Source organism: Gorilla gorilla, chromosome 14, assembly GCF_029281585.2.
Source record: "Gorilla gorilla gorilla isolate KB3781 chromosome 14, NHGRI_mGorGor1-v2.1_pri, whole genome shotgun sequence".
Lineage (NCBI taxonomy): Eukaryota > Metazoa > Chordata > Mammalia > Primates > Hominidae > Gorilla > Gorilla gorilla.
The window spans coordinates 104,947,044-104,956,543 of NC_073238.2; the positions used below are offsets into that span (position 1 = coordinate 104,947,044).

At 38.8% G+C, this 9,500-nt stretch overlaps 1 pseudogene across 1 annotated transcript; it reads left to right on the forward strand.

Moving 5' to 3' along the window:
• The first annotated feature begins 630 nt into the window (after nt 1–630).
• On the forward strand, nt 631–1,673 carry LOC101130209 (keratin, type I cytoskeletal 18-like; annotated as a pseudogene). Its single transcript, XR_010130548.1, has 2 exons — nt 631–881; nt 970–1,673. The product of XR_010130548.1 is annotated as a keratin, type I cytoskeletal 18-like (transcript).
• The last annotated feature ends 7,827 nt before the right edge of the window (nt 1,674–9,500 follow it).

Sequence of the window (9,500 nt, forward strand, 5' to 3'; positions counted from 1 at the left end):
TCCCTTGTTTTGTTATCTCAGAGTTAAGAGCAACATTAATTTAAGAGAAATCAGGTAAAACAAGCAAACAAACAAACAAAGGACTATCGACAATTTTTTGGTTGACTTGAAAATTTTGTTTGTTGGGTTGGTTGGTTTTTGGAGATGGAGTCTCACTCTGTCTCCCAGGCTGGAGTGCATGCATTGGCGGGATTTCTGCTCATTGCAACCTCCACTTCCCAGGTTCAAGCGATTCTCCTGTCTCAGCCTCCTGAGTAACTGGGATTACAGGCATGCACCACCACGCTCAGCTAATTTTTGTATTTAAAGTAGAGACAGGCGGTCGTTGGCAAAGCCTGAGTCCTGTCCTCTCGCTCTCCTCCCCAAACAGCATGAGCTTCACCACTCGCTCCACCCTCTCCACCAACTACCATTCCCTGGGCTCTGTCCGGGCGTCCAGCTATGGTGCCCTGCCAGGCAGCAGCGCGGCCATCGTCTATGCAGCCGCCAGGGGCCCTGGTTCCCGGATCTCCGTGTCCCGCTCTACCAGCTTCCTGGGCGGCATGGGGTCTCGGGGCCTGGCCATGAGGATGGCGGGGGACTTGGCAGGAATGGGAGGCATCTAGAACGAGGAGACCATGCAAAGCATGAATGACCGCCTGGCCTCCTACCTGGAGAGTGAGGAGCCTGGAGACTGAGAACCCGAAGCTCAAGAGCAAAATCCTGAAAAGCAAAATCCGGGAGCACCTGGAGAAGAAGGGACCCCAGGACAGAGACTGGAGCCATTACTTCAAGACCATCGAGGAACTGAGAGCTCAGATCTTCACAAATATTGTGGACAATGCCCACATCGTTCTGCGGATAGACAATGCCCGTCTTGCTGCTGATGACCTTAGAGTCAAGTATGAGACAAAGCTGGCCATGCGTCAGTCTGTGGAGAGTGACATCCATGGGCTCTGCAAGGTCATTGATGACACTAATGTCACTCAGCTGCAGCAGGGAGACAGAGATCGAGGCTCTCAAAGAGGAGCTGCTCTTCATGAAGAAGAACCAGGAAGAGGAAGTAAAAGGCTTACAAGCCCAGATTGACAGCTCTGGGTTGACCATGGAGGTAGAAGCCCCCAAATCGCAGGACCTCACCAAGATCATGGCAGACATTCAGCCCAATACGATGAGCTGGCTGGGAAGAACCGAGAGAAGCTGGACAAGTACTGGTCTCAGCAGATTGAGGAGAGCACCACAGTGGTCATCACGCAGTCTGCTGAGGTTGGAGCTGCTGAGATGACGCTCACGGAGCTGAGACATACAGTCTAGTCCTTGGAGATCGACTTGGACTCCATGAGAAATCTGAAGGCCAGCTTGGAGAACAGCCTGAGGGAGGTGGAGGCCTGCTATGCCCTGCAGATGGGGCAGCTCAACGCCATCCTGCTGCACCTGGAGTCAGAGCTGGCACAGACTCGGGCAGAGGGACAGCGCCAGGCCCAGGAGTACGAAGCCCTGCTGAACATCAAGGTCAAGCTGGAGGCTGAGATTGCCACCTACTGCAGCCCACTGGAAGACAGGGAGAACTTCAATCATGGTGATGCCCTGGACAGCAGCAGCTCCATGGAAACAACCAAAAGTCCACCACCTGCAGGATAGTGGATGACAAAGTGGTGTCTGAGACCAATGACACCAAAGTTCTGAGACATTAAGCCAGCAGATGCAGGGTACCCTTTGGGGAGCAGGAGGTCAATAAGAAATTCAGAGGTAAAAAAAATAAATTAATTAAAAAACTAAAGTAGAGACAGGGTTTCACTGTGTTGGCCAGGCTGGTCTCGAACTTCTGACCTCAAGTAATCCACTCTGCTTTGGCCTCCCAAAGTGCTGGGATTACAGGCATGAGCCACTGTGTGCCATGACTTGAAGATTTTTCTGATAGAACTGCTTTTTTACAGAACATGTTATTTCAACTATTTTCCTTAGTCAAAAAGATGAATCCCATAATAACTGAAGTTTAAAATGTATGGATATTTTTTGAACATAGAGGCTACACTCAAGTTTTATGTAATGTTCATTCATAAAGAGCTCACAGATCTCTGTTAAAATTTTGAAATTGATCAAACACGATCAACTTTATTATTATTAAAGATTATAATAAAATGCCAATCATAACAAATTAATTTTTGATAACTACTAGTCAGCTTTGTTTGAAATGATTTAGGATTAGTATTTAACTAATCTCAAACTAAGTATGAGCTTGTTGATTTTGATGTTTGAAAAGTGCTTACTACAGTTTCCCTATTATTAAGACAAAGTAAGAAAAGAAACTTGGTTAAACCAGAGAGAATGTTAAAAGTCATGACCAGGGAAGTTTTATATTTGAAGGCTTTTATAAAATATTTACCCACAAACAAATACAATGAAGGGATCATACAATGAAGGGATCACAACGTTACAACACTCAGATTCTTCAGATGCCAATCTCAATCAGAGCTGCCCTAGGCCTCTCTCAAGAGAAAGTTACACATCAAAGGAAAGGTGATAAAGTTCTCATCAAATAGTTAAAAAACTCTGCAATTCTCCTTGACTTTCCATTCTCAAGATGGTTTAGAAGTGATTGAAATAGGTAACATTCTGTCCAAATAGTGTTATGTGAAAGGAATTTCTAAAGGAAACCTAGCTGCTGCCAACAATTTGCCCACATAGTTTTCATTTGGTCTTTGTATGTAGCATCATTATTCAAGTAATATTTATTGATTTATGAACATTCTTAATTGGCTAGGTTCTCTATGAGTTATAATTAAGAAAATATAGTACCTCACATTAAAAAACTTTCTGAAACCAAAATTTTCATTTTTAAAAAATATATAATTTTCAATAATTGTCAGATTATTATTGTACATTATTTGCCTTCAAGTGTTGAGTATTAAGAAAATAAACAAATGGACCGGGCGCTGTGGCTCACACCTGTAATCCCAGCACTTTGGGAGGCCGAGGCGGGCAGATCACGAGGTCAAGGGATTGAGACCATCCTGCCCAACCAACATGGTGAAACCCCATCTCTACTAAAAATACAAAAATTAACTGGGCGTAGTGGCGCACGCCTGTAGCCCCAGTTACTCAGGTGGCTGAGGCAGGAGAATAGCTTGAATCCAGAAGGCGGAGGTTGCAGTGAGCCGAGATCGCGCCACTGCACTCTAGCCCAGGCAACGGAGCGAGACTCCATCTCAAATAAATAAATAAATAAATAAATAAATAAATAAATAAATAAATGTTATGCCATTTCAAGTTTGTTTTTTATATCTTCAAAATGCTGGACAATTGTGTATATTACCTGGCTGACTGGCTATTTTATTCAAGCACTTAAGAAAATTACAATACAGTTGTTTATCACACGCACCTTCTCCATTGGTTCAGGTGGGTTCTTATAGTTTTTCTCTTCTGTGGAAAGAGATGACTGCAGACTTGATTATGACAGAATCATACTTGCGTGGGAAATAAGGTTCTCCAACTCCATGAAAAAAATATTTTTCTTCCTAAAATCTAGCTATGTAAAAATTTCTTTCTTTCTTCTTTCTTTTTTCCTCTGTCACCCAGGCTGGAATGCAGTGGCAAGATCTCGGCTCGCTGCAACCTCTGCCTCCCGGGTTCAAGCGATTTTCTTTCTTCAGCCTCCTGAGTAGCTGGGATTACAGGCGCGAGCCACCACGCCGGGTTAATTTTTGTACTTTTAGTAGACACGGTGTGTTTCACCATGTTGGTCAGACTGGTCTCGAACTCCTGACCTCGTGATCCACCCACCTCGGCCTCTCAAAGTGTTCAGATTAGAGGCTGAGCCACCGTGGCTGGTCCTATGTAAAGATTTCTAAGAATATTCTTGCTCTTCTATTTGAAATGTAAGAAAACTTAATGTATGGGGTTATTTCAATATTAGGAGAGACTTAAAACTTACTGATTTATAAAAGCTTCATCTTTTTAATTTTCTGAACCTAATTATGGCACTATATTTATGGATTAAATAAGAGAAACAAAACAGCTTAAAATTCACACTCTTATAATGTCTTTTTTTCCAAACATTTTAGTTCTATATTAGTACGTTCAATACTGTAGCATCTTCTTTTTAAATAAAAACTTCTGTTAATATAGTGGCTATAAGTAACACTATACGCCTGGCTATTAGACTAGAACTAAGATTATATTCAGAATTACCTGGCATTGAATATCCAATATACCAGTATATTCACTACTAGCCCCAGTGTTATCTCAGAGAGAAGTGCCTTTTTGAGAAATAGGTTTTCATGATAACAAACCCACAATATTTTAGTTTAGAGAATCATGAAAGCTGAACATACTTTTAATCATGTTGAAGTTTAGAAACAGATAAATGAAGACTAAAATCTAATTCCTGATATCAATAGGAGTTTAAGAGGTTAAAATAATTACACAACATCTTTATCAGTTTTAAGATGATATATCAATAAATAATGGGATCCATTCTATCAGCCAGCCTCCAGAGGCCGCTGTACTGTTCCTACCCAGAAAGCCAAGAAAAGTATACTTCCATCCACTGAAGCAGTTTACTCGGCTGTTGCCAAAACTTTATTCTAGGCTGTGTTTGGCAGCTAATAAAAGCAGTTCTTTCTGTACACAGAAATTCACTGTATTTCTTGGGCTTCACGTTGCTAGTCAATGGTTATTAGAGGCTTGCAAGCATATTGTGTATGGGGAGCAAAGAAGCTGAATACAAGGTAAAGTCAAAGGCAGTCCTTCAAGAAAACCGTACAGTTTTCTTTTATTTTTTTAATCACTGCCAACAGTGCTCCCTTTCAGGGTGGTTTATGTTCACTGTATTTTTTTGTTCCATTTCTTGTTATTAGGTAGCTATTCTCCATTTATTTTTCTCTTTGTTGCGTCGTTTTTCTTTCTGATCAGTACCTTAACCTCTTTTTTCCTATATATTAGGCTCTCTGTAATAATCTTATTTCTGCTTGTAGATAACAATGTTTTCAGATAGTTCTGAATTTTCATGTTTCCAACCATGGCTTTATTTGTAAATTACTTTTTCATTTATTGAGCACAATTGTACCACATCAAACTTCAGAATAGCTCTCCCTCAGGAGTTAACAATCCCCTGATGTCTTGGTGACTTTTCTCTGAAGACAATGAGTCACCAGAAATACCCAGTTGAGCACATTAGGTACTAACTCCATGATGTCCTACTTCTCTTTTTACTAATATCTTCGCCAGAACCCCGACTTTCTACTCCCTTTTATACCAACCAATTCTAACGCTCATAATGTTTTATACATCCCAAGTCTGAAATATATGGGCTATCATTAGCAATTCCCCTTAAGCCTTAGTCAGTTTTCTGAATGTTCCCATTACTTCTCCAAATAAGTGAGTTTCTGAAAAAGACACCGTCTTCTCTGCAGCTTTTTCAGGTGGACTCTTTTCTTTCCTCTCCTAACTCAATAGCTCAGGTCTTAGTGGTGAGGTGTAAGACTCACACTGTTCTTCATTACCACTTTCAAATCATTTTTCTATCTTCTGCCTTTAAAATTCACAAGTCATTTGAGCCAGATGTCCAACAATTATACCATGCCATATTTCCCTATGTAGTTATCATCTATCTCCTGATCACTCTCCTCATTTTTTAAAAAATCGAGTCCTTCTTCTATTATTAATCTTAGTGATATTATTATCATTCCCATGAAAGATTATTCAAAAACTTTTCTTCTCAGTTCCTTGACCTCTTAGAATTTAATAACATTTCTCCAACTTAGCTCAGCCATTAACTCCCATGGCCACCCCTATTGTCAGTACTAATGTATCAATTCCAGTCCTTCAAGTTCTTGTAAATTCTCTGACTACAGTACCCCTGTCCTTGCAATTTTACAACTTCTTCCATACCACCAAACCATTAGTCCTACCTCTTCAAAAAAATCAGTTTTTCATGTTTCCTTAAGGAAACGTGTACAATATAAAAAATTTTAAAAGAAATAAGGTACTCAAATCCTTCCACTTAGAGGGAGCAATTTTGATTGATTTTTCTTCCTTTATCAATTATAATGTTAGTTTTTTGTTTCTGTCTTAGAGATGATATATGATTACTATTATGAAAGATGAGGCTTTAACACTAATGAATTCGCCAGACATAATGTGAATACCCCCAAATTAAAAGTTCACACTTTTTGTTAAATCATTATTCAGCACTAACATTCTATGAGTATGGAAATATTATTCACAGATCAGTCATAGAGTATATAATTTACATAATGGTATAGGTTCACTCTTCTCTTCTACAACGTTGTTTTTCTTCTTCTTCTTCTTCTTTTTTTTTTTTTTTTTGAGATGGAGTCTCGCTCTGTCCCCCAAGCTTGAGTGCAGTTGTGCGATCTTGTCTCACTGCAACTTCTTCCTTCTGGGTTCAAGCAATTCTCCTGCTTCAGTCTCCCGAGTAGCTGGGACTACAGGCACTTGCCACCATGCCCAGCTAATTTTTTGTATTTTTAGTAGAGATGGAGTTTCACCATATTGATCAGGCTAGTCTTGAACTCCTGGCCTCGTGATCTGCCCGCCTCGGTCTTCCAAAGTGCTGGAATTACAGGCGTGAGCCACCGTGCCCAGCCTGTTTTTCTTTTTAATTCATTTCATGCATACTGCCTCCCTAGTAGCTAGATTGGGCCATGTACCAAAATCTGGCCAGTGAAATTCAGTGAAGGGTAGTGGGTAACCCTGTAGAAATGAAGTTTAGTGAAAGTGGATGTGAGCCCTCTGCAACCCCATCCTTTTCTTCTCCCTGCCACAGGGATGATGAAGATGATGGCTGGGACCCGAACAGCTAATTTTTGTGTTTGATTTCTGTTTTGTTCTATTTTAGCACTCTTTCTTTGATAAATGCCTTTCATCATTTTAATCTTTTTTTTTCTCCTCTTTCTTTTTGTCATTTAGCTTATTGGCAGAAGAACTCTCATCCAAGGATTCTGATGCTCTAAATTTAGTTTATCTTTCATACATTTTTTGAAAATTTGTTGGTACTGTTGTCCCATTTCCAGATTTCCTCCACCTTATTCTCTAGCCCTCTCATGACATTTAATGAGTTTTTATTGAAGTAGTAATTTTGTATGTGTAGAGCTAACACTTAACACTAAAAGGCTGAAAACTGAAAACATTTTTCTCTTGGAAATTAGAATTGTACCTGAGTAAACAAATAGAAACTTGTGAATAGTTCATCACCAGCTGTGAGATGGTATTTTGCACATATATGTGATAGGTTTGAGTGGATGACCATATGCAGCTTGACATTTGGGCTCATATGTCATCATAGAAAATGCCAATTAAGGGTTAAGCTCTCTGGCCAGGCACGGTGGCTCACACCTGTAATCTCAGCACTTGGGGAGGCCAAGGCAGGCAGAGTTTGAGGTGAGGAGTTTGAGATCAGCCTGGCCAACATGGTGAAACCGCATCTATACTAAAAATACAAAATTAGCTGGGCGTGGTGGTGGGCGCCTGTAATCCCAGCTGCTTGGGAGGCTGAGGCAGGAGAATCACTTGAAACCGGAAGGTGGAGTTTGCAGTGAGCAGAGATGGCACCAATGCACTCCAGACTGGGCCAAAGAGCAAAACTGCATCTCAAAAAAAAAAAAAAAAAAAGGGTTAAGCTCTCCCATCTCTTTTCCTATGAAAATATATTTTAAAGTCACATTACTATATGCACTATTATGTATTTCTTTAAGAAATAACTTCGAATTTTAGAGCTATCATGTCAAATGATAACGAGAAAACTCACATTAATATTTTAACTATGGTATTAGAATTAAAATATACATACATTGGTTTTAACATACATTAATGCATTTTCTAAACAAGAAAAATTAACACTGTATCATTATAGTTCACATGACAATTTAAAAAAATTTAAATTTGAGTATAATATTTTATATTTCTATATATTTTACATTTTTTATACATAATTTATCCAAAGTACTTCACAGGAGTGTTATGTCATATTTTCTATTTGATTAAATAGAAAGCAATAGAAGAAATAATACTTTTGTAATTGTTAAAATACTATTGTATGTATAGCAATAAATGTTTTCATTACAATCCATTTTATTTTGTGTATTTACATATAAGATATCTCTGAGATACTTTAATATAGCTAAAAATTGAGGTTAAAATCTTAAAATGTACTATCAATGAAATAGCATTTTATGTTAAATTGTATTCATTTGCATTTAATTAGATGTCTTAGATGTAGTTTTTAGTAATATGAGACTGATGAAAAAAATGACATGATATATTCACAGTCTTTGGAAGGCATAAATCTTTATCTTGTGCAAGAAAATAACTGGACTTTTGTGGTATTTATGAGAATATGATAAGAGCTATGAGCATTTGTAAGAAGCAAAATATGGAACAAATATCTTTCATTACCACACTTGTAGATTTTATCAACCAAATGTTAAAATCTTAAGTTGATTCCAGGAAGAAAGTACTGCTAAAGAACTATTTACTTACTAGTAGTAGAGACGGATGGACATCCTGAACAAAGTCCTAGGTTTGTGCCAAAAAAAGTTTTCTTTGTGGTCGGAAGGAAGTTAATACTAAAGACGTTAAAAGCCTCCGGGGTATGTCTTCACTGTTTCCTCATTTGCATGCTCTGACCAGCACTGCTGGATGCTGGAAGAGGACACCTCAGACTCCTGCCTTCTCCCTGTGCAGCTGTCTTATCTATATATCTATTTCATGAACTCTAGCCACCTTGGTAACTCTGACCAACTTTGCCTGCTGAGTTCAGGGAGTCTGCCAGGCTTGGCCTAGTTACTTGCTTCCTGTTATGGTGTAAAAAATCTCAGGACTAGCAGCTGGAACAATTGTAGGATTTACTTTGTTGAGTTCTGGTCTTTCAGGGCTCACTGTCCATTGTTGGCTGATATTTAGTGTCTTGAAAACCGTTGTTTCATGTATTTTTACATTTTTTTAGTTGATTGATACAGTAGTAAACATCTTGGTCTGAAGTAGAACATTTGTTTGATTATGTCTTATTTTTCTGTCTCTAATAGACTATTTTGGGAGAAAATGGGGGAAATACAGGAAAAAAAGGGAAAAAAACTCCAATAATGTTTATTGTACTTGTGCCATTACTCTCCCTATCATTTGACCATAGCACCATCCAGGAGAGGGCTGTAAATATCTTATTTCTTCCATCTCCCTAATCCTCTTCACTTTCTTAGTGTTATATTTCATGCATTCATTGATTTATTCAACAAATACTTTTTGAATCTCCTTTATGTATTTGGCAAGGTGAGAAGGGCCTTTTACCAGGAGATTCCTCTGATAATTTTTACATATTCCCCTCGATGATCTTGAGAAGACCGTGTCTGTGTTTACAACTACATTTGCGATGGAAGGGGAAAATTAAAGTACAAAAACTAGGGGTGGCGTTGTCATATTTGCATTGTAGAAAGATAATTATGGTTGCAATATGAAGTATGTGTTAATAGGTCAAAGATGCTTAGGAAAGAAATCAATAGGAA